The sequence below is a fragment of the Barbus barbus genome (assembly GCF_936440315.1).
Source record: "Barbus barbus genome assembly, chromosome: 43".
Taxonomy (NCBI): Eukaryota; Metazoa; Chordata; class Actinopteri; order Cypriniformes; family Cyprinidae; genus Barbus; species Barbus barbus.
In genome coordinates, this window is record NC_136721.1 from 24,705,278 (window position 1) to 24,719,665 (window position 14,388).

At 36.3% G+C, this 14,388-nt stretch overlaps 1 protein-coding gene and 1 long non-coding RNA gene across 2 annotated transcripts in view; one reads left to right on the top strand and one right to left on the bottom strand.

Annotated features, from left to right (window-relative positions):
- Positions 1-14,002, bottom strand: part of LOC306862326 — a 29,159-nt gene extending 15,157 nt beyond the window's left edge. Inside the window, exons 1-2 of the long non-coding RNA XR_013783555.1 lie at positions 13,859-14,002; positions 10,785-10,857 (exon numbers count right to left, since the gene is read on the bottom strand). This is a non-coding gene — a long non-coding RNA (uncharacterized lncRNA). The remainder of the gene's footprint in view (positions 1-10,784; positions 10,858-13,858) is intronic.
- LOC306861931 (uncharacterized protein) overlaps positions 1-14,388 on the top strand; it is a 1,169,885-nt gene that overhangs the window by 467,292 nt on the left and 688,205 nt on the right. The window lies entirely within an intron of this gene.

The window sequence follows — 14,388 nt, forward strand, 5'->3', positions numbered from 1 at the left end:
AAAAATATATTAGCTAATTATTTTGAATAATGCAATTAAGATATGCATATTTAGCATAAATCTCACTATGGAAGTGTAGGAGTCAGCAGATGAGGGCACACGGGTGCCACCCAACACAGCATGGCACGAGTCCCTGCGGTACACAGAGTGAGAGAGCGAGAGAGAGCGAGAGGAGAAACACGATGAGAAAAGACAAGACGAGAAGAGAAGAGAAGAGACCAGATGAGACGAGAAGAGCTCTCGAGCCACAGCAGAGCTCAGATCTGTAGTTACCAAGACTAGAGGGGAAAATAATTAAATGCAAATGTGTGTATCCACACACACACACACACACACACACACACACACTCACAGGTGTGAAGCTCACAGTCCCAGCGGTGGGTTTGTTCCTCTTACAGTCTCTGAATCAGTCTCTGGCAGACTGTAGTAGCATCATCTCTGCAGCTGTCTACAACATGAAACACAGACAGATGCTTCATTCAATACTCAATGTGCTTTAAGTGGAAACACTACATAGACTCTATATATCTGAGACAGAACACTACTATTATAATGAAAGGGAGAAAGAGGAACAAATGCCCAAATATGGCAGCTCTAGAAGAGTAAGCCCCGCCTTCCAAAGAAAACGGGCAATAAGCCAGCCTTTGCTCCACACTACACATCGACTGAATCCCAAAGTTATTTTAGTATCCTTGATACACTTTTATAGTTTTTGCTAACTATTTGAAATAGATTTTAGTTGACTCTCACTTTAATTTTAGTTTTAGGCGGTTTTATAATTTTTAGATTTTTCATTAATTCAAGTTCATTTTCAGGAATATATGGCCTCTCGGCCCATAGTTCCACAAGATCACAATGACATGGCAGATACTCTTTTCTTCATTCCATGGTATATACACAATGAAATCTCCATGCATACTCCAAATAATAAACATTTGTGACCCTGGAGCACAAAACCAGTCTTAAGTCGCTGGGGTATATTTGTAGCAATAGCCAAAAATACATTGTATGGGTCAAAATTATTGATTTTTCTTTTATGCCAAAAATCATTAGGATATTAAGTAAAGATCATGTTAAACATTAGAAACAAAGAAATGATAAACATTTACATTCATGCATTTTATCCAAAGCGACTCGTATTGCACTCGAGCTACAAATTTTCTTTTTATCATCTATAATTATAAAACCAAAGTTATCAATAAAATAGTTCAATCCATTTAAAAAGACTATTTCAACCAATATTTGTCTGTTCTGTGTCCAAATCACCCACTTAAGAGGATAATTTCCACTTCCACAGGACTTTCCCTTAGAAGGGTGCTGTTTATGTAGGGTTTGGAGCAGCTGAAGAGAAATATAAAGCAACAGAATGGCTGAACTGTGACATTAATCCATAGTTATAACACTATCAAAAGCTCAATCTCCCAAATAATCTAGTGCAGAAGAAACAGACACTAGATTGATTCTCTGACTCTTTATTTGAAAGGTCAGTGAGATCAGGGCTGAATGATGACCTCGAACTGCAGAGAGACACACACACACACAGAGCAAAGAGCAGAGACATCAGCGAGCACAGAAAACACGAGTGATAACAGAAGAGTGTTTCTGCATGGCCTACAGCCTTGAAGCAGCGAGAAAAAGACACAGAGAGAGAGAGAGAGACGGCTGTGGGTCTCAGCTGGCATAACACTGCACTGAGCTCCTGAATTATGTTTGCAGCCCAACATCACACACACCTCAGATTTTCATTAACTTTATATAACCCCTCATATTACATGAAGTAGAAAGATCCTGGTTCTGTATATTGATTTTAGGTCTTGCCGCATTCTAATTAGCCTTAAACACAGCATAAAATATTGTGCATTTGCAGACAACAGACAGACAGACAACTAGAGCTAAACTTCTGTCTTTTAAAACTCATGGGGACGTTTTCTGAAGATAAATATTCTATAGAAGAATTTGTCGTCAAACAGGTTCCCAAACGTGTTACTATTCTGTAAAAGTAGCATCTAATATTTCAAATATGCTAAACCTTCTATAAATAAATAATTACATATTATTAACAATTAAAATTACATAATATTAACAATTAATATATACAAAATAAACATGCATTAATGCAGTTTAAACTACAGCATTGCACTAGCAAGCATTTGGCAAATGCATATGTAAAAAAAAAATTAAATGTAAATGTCATACATTTTACACACACACAAACATTTTATTATTTTGAAATAAAAAACAATTATATAATATTGTTATAATATTAAATAATATAAATGAATATTATAAAGATAAGACAATATATATTTTTTAAATATATTATATATTGTTATATATTATAATGGTAAAAAAAAAAATATATATATATATATATATATATATATATATATATATATATATATATATATATATATATATATATATATATATATATATATATATATATATAAAATGCATATTAAACATATATATATATATATATAAATTAGTGTAGTGTATTATAGTAAGATTTCAATTGGTCAAAACATTGCTCAAAAACATCACAGTAAAATACACTAAAATCTCAATATTTCACATAAGAACATGAAGCTCTTGAAAACAGATGAACTAACATACAGTAAATGTCATTTTCTGTAATGACCATGATGAGGGTGCAGAGGTGTGGCGGGGGCGAGCGAGCAAGAGAGGGAGAGAGAGAGAGGCACTAGGGGTGAGTTGCCTATCCAGGCAAAGCAGAAAGCGCGTGTGTGTGTGTGTGTGTGTGTGTATGTATGTGTGTGTGAGAGAGAGTGTGTGTGTGTGTGTGTGTAGGGGGTTAGTAGATGGAGCATGTTTAATATAATTACACATATCCTCCTTGTGAAGTACAGCCATGTGAGACAGCACTAATGCCATAAACACAAACCTGCAGGGAGAGAGAGAGAGACAGACAGATGTTTGGACAACAGCAAATGAAGCGAATACACTTACGGCACTGCAGTCATTTAGCGGCCACAGACACATTGACCTCATGTGAAGGAGAGACTCGCACACATCCGGTCCCGAAATCACAAGATCCTGGTGAAGCCCTAAAACACAGCATGCATCATATCCAATGAAGCCTGGCCGATATAGATTTTTTTGGGCCCGATGCCGATACCGATATTATGGAGTAAAAAAAGTCTGATATCGATATATCGGCCGATATTCTTTATGCGTATATTATAGTACAGTACCAGTAAAACGTTTGGAAACACTTCCCATTCGTATGTCCAAACTTTTTACTGGTACTGTATAGAGAATACAGTATATACATACATAAACACATTTTTAGCAATGATAACTCAAATGCGGTGATCAAACAATGTGACAAAAATATGTAATTGTGGTAGGGTATTTAACAAAAAACTTTATTATTCAAAATGAGCCTGACATCTTTAACTTAAAGAAAATAAACAACATAACTGTGTAGGGCAGCTACTGCCAATCCAACAGCGGCAGGTTCTAAATGAATAAATATGAATAATATTTTTTTTCCCACAAATTCTGCGTTATGTATTTTCTGGTAATCAAATGAACATGCAGAACATGAGGATTCAGATTTAAAATAGCCTTTTTGCAGTTTAATATTCACAGACACTATATAATATCGCGATTTGATTTAAGTGTACTAACCAGTTTTTTATTTATTCATCAAAAATATGACAGATTGTGTGAAATTCATGGCATCGAGTCTCTCCAACTAGGTGTCAACATAGCATTAAATCACCATTCAACAGACTCAAACCACCACTGCACTGCCGTCTATTGGACTGCAGAAAGATACTAACTTCTCAGTCTGCTACCTTACTGAGTCTGACATACTATGCTGACTTAGAAATGTGATAAGTATGAATACAAGATTCATGGCAGTTGTTTTGAGTTCATATCCCGACCGCTAGATATCAGTCTTTATCTCTGAATTTAAACAGTGACAGGAAATACTAGCATCAGGGCACTCCACTAATGTTAGCGTTAATATAGTTCGCTGCCAGTAATGGAGGATGAAGGGATTGTTTCAGTTCTCGTTTCGATGTACAAAGCTGAAGTGTGACGCCATTTGGGCTTTTGTGGTAATGTCCGGCCCGGGACCACGGTGCGAGCGCAACCTTGGTTCTGTCGCTTGCCGCGTCCCGTGTTGAAGAGCCTTTGCGCGGTGCGCGGCAGGCGGTAGAGTCGCCGCTTGGCTGCAGCTTTCTCTCGTGATTCGGGGGTGTTTTGTGCAGTTGAGGCGGTGCTCGCGTCGCAGTCTCAACGATTCTACGCAGAACATAAATACAAACTGAAAAACCTGTGAAATCCAAGTTGAAAAGTTCTGAGAATGTCTGTATTTATTTGATTGTTTTACAATTGTTTTGTTTTCTTTAGGAATCCTGCAAGCATATTAGTTTTCATTGATATTAAGCAGATGTCATTTTTTGTTCAGATCAAATGTCACAATTGTAAACTTAAACTGTGAACCTTTAAAGTAGAGTCTATAAATATATAATTTTATCGTTTATCGCTTTACTCATACTGCACAAAAAGTGGTTCAATCATGTTGTATGTTATAGGGACTGATTATTGCAAATGCAGATCCCAGTGTATTCTGCAGTGTGTTCTGGTTAAACTATTTTTATTTATTTATTTTTTGCTAAGGTTTGCATATGGTGGTGTGTTCTTAATGACAACTTTCCTAAAAAAATATATATCCTATTCCTAAAATAAGAAATATCCCAATATATTGCAATGCTTACAGTATCGCAATGTATCGCTATGTCGTATCGCAACCCCTGTATCGTGATACGCATCATATCGCCAGATTCTTGCCAATACACAGCCCTAGTTATTTGTTGATAATCTTTATGGATTTAAAGGGGTCATATGATGCTTTTTTAAAGATCATTATTTTGTGTATTTGGTGTAACAGAATATGTTGACATGCTTTAATGTTCAAAAAACACATTATTTTTCAAATACTGTACATTATTGTAGGTCCTCTATGCCCCGCCTCTCTCAAACACTTCTTTTTCTACAAAGTCCATCCTTTCAACAAGCACTGTCTGCTCTGATTGTCCAGCTGGCACAGTGCATTGTGATTGGCCGAACACCACAAGCCGCGTCGGAAACGTAACGCCCCTTTCCATAATCGCGAGCTTTAGCTTTCAAAATTATAGTAAAGACCGTTAATAATGTCCTTAGTTTTACCATCAGTTCAAGCGCGAGAGAGGAACAGAGTCGCATGACAGACACAGTGATGAAGCTCGTATGTGGTGACCGGTTGTGTGACCGTTTCTCCCTCTCTCACACACTCAAGCACACACACACACAAACGACACTGCGCTGTGACTCTCTCTCTCTCTCTCTCTCACACACACACACACACACACACACACACACAAACACAAACGACACTGCGCTGTGACTCTCTCTCTCTCACACAACGCGCAAAATTCCGCATTTAAACAGTCAATAGCAAATACTTAAACTAATAAAACATACAGTCGCTGATTCAGAAGCGCCAGATTGTCATAGCAAAGTCAAGTTTAAGTTTATTTGTATAGCGCTTTTTACGATACAAATCGTTGCAAAGCAGCTCTACAGGAAATTAAGTTTCCACAATATATTTATATATTGCAGAACCTTAATATATTTAACTTTTGTAATTCTGTATGTTGTCTGAGCGTTGGCATCCTCTGAGGTCCTCTGAGGGGTTGGCATCATCTTTTCTCAGGTGTTCGGTCATCTCAGATAATTTAAGTGTTGGATCCAGACTGAAGCTTCTGTCATTCCTAGTTACCACGGGATGTTAATCAACAGAGAAACAAATAGAGACATAATTAGCGTAGCTGCTGTTCCATCTAAGCAAAAATTATTTGTTCAACCCAAGTTAAAAATAATAATAATGTACATTTGATTGTTTGTTCATCATATATTTTAATGCAAAAATTAACATTCTCTCATCACTCGACCTCAAGTTGTTCCAAACATAAATGACTGCCTTTGTTGACAAAAGAAGCTATTTTGAGGAACTTTGGGGTCTAAACAACATTGGACCCCATTGACTTTTATTGTATGGATTTTAGTATTATTTATATACTAATAAATTTGTATTTTTTTTATATTTTCAGTTTGAGACATTTTAAAATTTTAGTTTAACTTGCTCTTTTTTGTTTTATTAATTTTTAATTTTTTATATTTTCTATTTTCGGTTTCAGTCATTACAATTTTTAGTGTTTTGGGGTTTTTTACATTTCAGAACAAGAACATATGGTTTCAGATCTATTAATATGGAATTAATTATTCTGAATTATTATATATGCACTCACCATCCATCAGAGGGTTACAATGTATAGTGAAGATCTACAAAGCAATTTCACTTCAGTCAGCAATGGTCATAAATAAAAGCCAAAAATACAATTTAGCATCATTATGCAAAAATATCTGACCGCTAAATGTTGCTTAATCAGAATCAACCGAAATTTCCATTAAAAGTTACTGATTGGAACACAAAATGACACGTGATTTGAGGAATCAGTCACGTTGCAGGACAATGGACACACTAAACTTTAATATTATTAAACCCATTTGGCACAGGTAAAGCTTAGCATCTGTTTAAAGCCGCACTCAATCAATCAGCTTCATGAGCTCAAAAATCTGCGGGATCCTCGCGCTGGTAATAAAATATTAGCAATAATCCGCTAGACAGATATTCAACAAAATCACGCTCAGACTCACAGTGTTAAAAGAATCACGGTAAGCTCTTTAACGAGCTGTAACGAGTGTAGTGTCCTCTCTGCATGCGTCTGAGATCCCAGAATCCTTTGTAAAATGCCCCCTGCAGACGTCTACCCATAACGCGCCACACTGATACCCCTGTGTGCGCTGGCGTCTGTGTCTGTCGACGGATGCCATGCCAATTTCCGGTGTCACGTAAACGCTTTGTGCTCTTTTTTTCCTCTCACGCCTTTAAATATTTGGACGCCTTTAGGAAGATGCATTATTCATTCAAAATTACATTTCAATTCCAATGGAAAAAAAGAAACCTGTAAAGCAAAGGGGGAAAATCTTATAAAACCAATTCAATTCTGCCCTTAAACGACCACACAGAGGCATGGCATCATATCAGAGTCAGATCTCGAGTTTCATTGCACGTTGTTTCATTCAAAAAGGGTGAATGAAAGATAGAAGAGTAAAGCTGCTGATGAATTAATGCTGCCATGTGTCCAAAACTATGTCTGTGAGAGATATTCAATCTGTAGATATTCTGACTACATTATCACACTGTAAATTTAAATGTAAAGCTACTTGCAAAAAACTTGCTAACTTACTGCCTCAAAAAAAATAAATCTAGTTAAGGTTGCTCAATATATTCAAATTTACTCAGAAGCCAATTTATGAAAACTTGAATGTACTCAATTACCTTAACTAATTTTTCTGAGGCAAAAAGTTTGCAATAATTTTTCAAGTAAAGTTAAATGAAATTTACTGTTTACAAAAAGAAGAAAATGGCAGCCTAAGCGGCTTCAGCATGCCGTCTAGGACGTAATTACGTAATACATAATACAACTGACAGGTGATTTTTACTTCTCAGTAGTTTAAAATATTGTATCAAACTTTGATAAAATGTTTAATTTTGAAATAAAAGATGTTTAATTACCCCTACGCAAATTTTCAACCTTATACCGCATGCCATTACAGGACAAACCCATTAACAATCCACATAAAATTTATATATATTGTACAAAATGTTTTTTTTTATATCTATTATAATATCTGTATCTTTTTACAAATGCTATTGCAGTTTCACACCTGTTCAAAGACACAGGCAATGCACTTTCAAATATCACACAGAAATAAATCAGAAGTTCCCACGAGAACGCTTATATTCCCACAGTGTTTGTTTGTGTTTGTTTGTGTGTGTGTGTGTGTGTGTGTCTAACTTCCGGCACCGGTGTTCGACTCTCCATCGAGTCCGTACTAAACTCTGTGTTTTTCTGTAATGCGAGCAGCGTTTGGATGTGAAAGTTGGAAGGCTGAATTCCTGCAGGTCTGTGGCACAGTGTTGATGTTACTGTTTATCCTATAAAACTTTGATATGACATAAATCATTCACTAAGGAAATGATTGCCTCAAACAGAATGCACCGCCTCTCGCTGCATGCTGAAACATTAATGCTTTTTAAGTCATAAATTATGACATGGCAATTTCTGTGCCGCGGGGGTCCTCTAATTCTGTGCGCGCACACACACACACACACACTACAGCTGGGATGAACGGTCCTGCAAGCACAACAATGATCTTTTTTTATTGTGACCTAAATGTCTCTCCACATGAGAGAATCTTTCACTAAATCACTTTCTAGTTTCCAGAAGAGAAACACGACTCTTGATCAAACAAATACAGTCAAAAATAGTCAAAAATACAGACTGATCCGGTGTAAAGATGAGCTTTGCACGTTTACATCACAAAATTTACTCATGAGCATCATGTTTCCAACCTGTATGACTTTCTTTCTTCATTCATTAAAACACTAAAGTTTTTTTTTTAAATGCATATGTGTGTGTGTGTGTGTGTGTGTGTGTGTGTGAACAGAACTGTCCAGCTATATAACATCAAATGACGTGAATTACAACTTAAATTGTCAGTTTCTTACAGAAAACATAAATCATATGACCTAAATCTTGGAATATGTTGCAGGTTTTATATGAACCATTTTTATGATAAATTTATGGTATTTTTATATATTTTTGGAGCTTGAAAGCACCAGTCCCCAACGTCTTAAACGTATGTAGAAGGATCAACAAGGATACTTATTTATACTTATTTATTATATCTGACTTTGTATAAACAGTAATAGCTCATATCAATTTGTTTGTATTTTTTTTATATTTTATATCTGTTATAATCAATATCCATTTCTAAACATTAAGCAAATTACACACTTAATATGGAAATTAAGTGAAATACATGTGGGAGTAAATACAAAAATAAATGAATGTACAAATAAAGAAAGAATAAAAAAAAATTAAAATTCACAAAAATAAAAAGTTTAAATAAATACAGAAAATAAAAAATAATTGTATTTGTTTTATCAAATAATCCTTTATTTATTTTCCTATTGTTACATTTATTTATACATTAATTTTTAATTTCTTCAGATTTGGGCCTTCATAAGTGATGATAAGAAAATGTTTGTAAAGAAAATAAACTTTGTTTCACGGTAGAAAGTCAATCAAGTCTGAAACAACATGAGGATGAGTAAATGAATGCATTTTTATTTTATATTTACATTTATTAATTTAGCAGATGCTTTTGTCCAAAGAGACTTACAAATTTTTAGGTGACCTATTCAAATAAAGAATTAGCTTTCAAACCTTAAATATGATTTCAAATGAGTATTATATGAGCATTTTAAACTTGACTAACGTTTTAAAAACCCTAATGTGTATTTTTCCTGATTGTCAGGCTCCACGCTGTCGTCTCAGTGTTTGGTTCAGGTGCGATGTGTCTTAAGATGCTGTAACATATGTGAAGAGAGCGCACAGAATCCATACGAAAGACACACAAAAGCTCAGCGTCGACGCGTCTGCCATATGCCAGTGCTGACAGCCTTAATAACACACGCCGCTCATATCCCAGATCTCATATCCACTAGTTTAAAATTACATCTTCTGTCCTCTTCCACTTCACTAGACAAGCAACGCTCAACATGAGACCCAGTTCATTCCAGGTGTCAGATTTAAAAGCACAGCTGACCAATGAAGATGAGACGTACTACAACACTACAAACACAATAATGAAAGAACCAACAAATAAATGACAAATTCACTGACTGAAAGATAACCAGACACCAACCAATGATCCACACAAGGAAAACTGATAATAAACATACCATATGATGTCTAAATGATAGTATAAACTTGGAAAAATTGTTTATGATTAACATGAACAAATATTTGTCAGTAAGGTCAGAAAAATAAACAAGTTTAGCAGTTAAATTTGCAAAATTTCTCAGAAAACAAGACAGCTTAATTTTGCATCTCAAACAAATGTTTATTTATGGATGTTTAGATATCTGTGCTGAAAAATAAGACAAAAATATTAATTGCAAAGATTTTTTGTCCAAATTTAATACTTTAAGACCTGCAGAAACACTTTATATTTGTGAGGTAATTTCTTAAAGTGGCTGTCACAAGCTGTGTATAATAATGCTAAAATGCATAGTTCTAGCAGTAATATCAATATCATGTAGTATATATATTTTATGCATTATAAAAGCACTTACATTCTGTATGCATGTGACTTGAGCTCATAAAATCGTTTAGCCAATCACAAGCTATCTTCAGATTTTCCCAAAATGCATTGCACTGCACTTTACACACCACACAAATCCATACATCGAGCAAGCAGCTCTTCTGATCAAATTCATCTCACATACTGTAAAACTCATGTGACCAAAAAACTACTTGTTTTTCTGTGAAATTAATATCCCGTGTGAATATAAATACAAACAGAGTTTACGTTACATTAACACCCCTGTCACGCACACGCAAACAAAGAAACGAGAGAAATGTGCAAACGTACATGATAAAAGCATGCTGTCAGACATCTGGCTTTCTGCAAAACTTCTGCTTCGCATGATGACGGCATGTTTGTGAGGTCAGGCAGAGACGTGGGACACGCGACCCCGTTAGAACGAGCGCACAAGGCTGAACTGAGATCAGCGGACGCGGGTGAAATGAGCGGTCACCTGCTGCGAGCCGTAATGAGCACCTGAGACTCACCGAGACGATCCAGAGCGTTCCAGCAGAAATCAGGAACGCTGACCTGATGGACTGACAGCTGAATCACAACGGCCTGTGAAAATGCACAACAGCAAGAATAACGTTAGATCTCATCGACAGCGACATCACGGTCTGCTCTGAGAATATTATGTGTATTTGACATACATGCAATTGAATTTAAATGCATCTGTGCAATAAGTTAATGTATACTGAGTTTAGCACTGTATAAAAAGTACTAGCTCACCTTCATTTGTTTGCATTTATTATACATGTTTATATATTGAATCTGCTATAATCAATTAGTCCGAATGGGACAAAATAAACAAATACTGTAAATAAAAAATAAATGAGGGAAAGCAACACAAAAATTCAGGACTAAATTTAATTTAATTTAATTAATAATTTGGGAAAACAAATGCAATTTATTAATTAATTTATGATTGCAAAACATCTCCTTCTTGACCCATTATTTGATCAGACTGCCAAAGTTTGAGACATTAAAAAAAGATGAAAAGCACAAAATACAGCTGAGTTGTGAGGTTATGATGTGACAACAGTTTAGTACAGCTAATTAATACAACTATCATTAGGCATATTATTTAAAAAAAATACAAAGTAAACAATGCAAAAAATACTGCATCCCACAATGCAATGCATTCGACTTTTCCAAATTAAGAACATCAATCCACATTTTTAGCATCTTCACTCATTTCATCAGACTGCCAAAGGTAGAGACATTTTTACAAAAAAATGAATGGCAAATGCAAAATACATTACTGCATTACACAATCAGTGCAGTGAGGTCATGATGTAACAGCAGCGTAGCATACTACGGTTTCAAATGATTATCATTATGCATGTTTTTCAAAAAATGCAAAAAACATTGCATCCCACAATATCTTTTCCATTACAGACAAATTAAGAATATCAATCCACATTTTTAACATCTTCTTGACTCATTATTTGATCAGACTGCCAAAGGTCAAGACATTTTTACACTAAAATATATTGAATTCACACACGACAAAAAAATAAATAAATGCATTTCCGCAATGCATTTGACTTTTCATTTACAAATTAAGAATATCAATTACATTTAAAATATATTTCTCAACTCATTATTTGATCAGACTGTCAAAGGTTGAGACAGTGCATAGTATAACATAGCATACTACCAATTAAAATGATTATCGTTAGGCATAATGCATTGTTTATAAAAAACAAAAACATTCATCAGTATGCAGTGCAGTAGTATGCAGTACACCAGCAGTGCTGCTTGAGAGCAGAACACACAGGCCTAACTGGCACAGTGCGCTCCAGTATTCCAGCTCATGCGGGGGCACGCGGTCTGATGTCTGGTGGAATGATGCCAGATGACTCTGGGGCATCGGGGGGGTTGTGAAAGGAGAACGACTCTGTGCCAGGATCAGCCTGTTCTCTGGGCAACAAAAGGCGGCACACATTCAGCTAGTGCCGTGCCAAACGTAGGCCAGCGTCAGTGCCATCGAGGAGGAACTCGAGGGGAGGTGGTGTTTCTGAACAATGTGCCAGGCTGAGAGACGGCAGCCAACCAGAGATCAGCGCCTGACAGAAACATGGACACACCACGGCACAGAGAGATGGAGGCTCATGTCTGCCATGTATTTTTAAGTGATGAATGGACGAGAGACATGTAGAGACTCTCTCCTGACACAGCAAGATGGCTTGTTGAAAGATGAGGTCAGCGACCGGGGAACGAGAGAAAGTAAAATCACAATATAAATACTAGTGCTGCAGAACGATTAATCGCATTCAAAACAAAAGTTTGTTTACATACTATGTGTACTGTGTATATTTATTTTATACAATTTTTATATATATAAAACATTTATATACACACACACACATACAAATATTTTTAAAACATATACATGTGTATATATTTATATATACACAGTACACACACAGTGTTAAACTTTTATTTTGAATGCTATCAATAGTTTTGCAGCCCTAATAATTGCACTTGGGCTCTTTTGACTTGGGCCAATCAGCAACCACCTAACAACGCTCTAGAAACCTTTCAGAAAACCCAGCAACAGCATAGCAATGCCCTGGCACCCGTCCAAAACACAATAGCACTGAAACCCGCTCAGAACGCCACTGCAACTTGGCAACGCGCTAAACCCCCCTCAGAACGCCATAGCAACGCGCCAAAACCACTCAAAACATCGTATCAGTGCTAAACCCCCCTCAGAACGCCATAGCAACGCGCTAAAACCACTCAAAACATCGTGTCAGCGCTAAACCCCCCTCAGAACGCCATAGCAACGCGCCAAAACCACTCAAAACATCGTGTCAGCGCTAAACCCCCCTCAGAACGCCATAGCAACGCGCCAAAACCACTCAAAACATCGTATCAGCGCTAAACCCCCCTCAGAACGCCATAGCAACGCGCCAAAACCACTCAAAACATCATGTCAGCGGGCTAAACCCCCCTCAGAACGCCATAGCAACGCGCCAAAACCACTCAAAACATCGTGTCAGCGCTAAACCCCCCTCAGAACGCCATAGCAACGCGCTAAAACCACCCAAAACACCGTGGCAACGCGGTAAACCCTCCTCAGAACGCCATAGCAACGCCCTAAAACCATTTAAAACACCATAGGAACAGTTGATAACACTCATAAGACAACACTCCAGCAATTTGTTGAAATTCAGTCAAAACACCAGAAACCGTTTAACAAAACCACATTAGTAAGGTGTTGAAATCTGCTCAAAACACCATTCATAACTCAATATGTGTTTAGCTTAAATCCCCCAGAACACCTTAGCAACCTTTATGAAAATTAACCAGTTTTTCTACCAAAAACACAATGTTAGATAAATCACGATAACCACAAATTAACCTTGGATTTGCTATACTAACAAAGGGCATTTGCAGTAAATCTTTGATTATATAAAATCTGCCAAAAATAGTTAACTTACTATGGTTACTAATTACATGAGTAAAACCATGATTTATTTTGTTGAGGGAATGGCTAAATCCACACAGAACACGTTATAAAGGCACAGTAAAGCATTTGGTGAGTACTCACATTAGGTTCTCCAAACAACTGCGCATTCTACTTATATTTATGTGTATTATATAAATCAAGGTAAGTAACTTTAAACCTAATAAAAGCTCCCCCTCAGGTGCCTCTCCGCCATCTTGTTTCTCTTCAAACAGATTTCCCGCCTGTGGCAGCTTCTGGCGCGCAAACATGATTGAGGTTTCTGATTGGTTTAAGAGCGACGGCTTCTATTTCTGCTCTTTTTTAACGTGTCGCGCAATTATTAAGACAAACTGTGCGATTCACACGACACCTGTTTCATTAATACATCAGTCAGCTGTAGAGACATTTCAGCAGAACTCACAAAAAGCGTTTATAGCAAAAACATCTGATCTCGACTCCAGTGTAATGTTTGCTCAGTGTCCAGATGCAGAAAAAACGAATTAATTCGTTTTATTATTTTTTTAACTGTAGCCTATATTATTTCTGTTACAATTATTAAATGTTACGTTTTTTAAATTAAAAAATGCCTAAATAAATAAATAATAAAAAAGACTGCATATAGGCTATTTAAT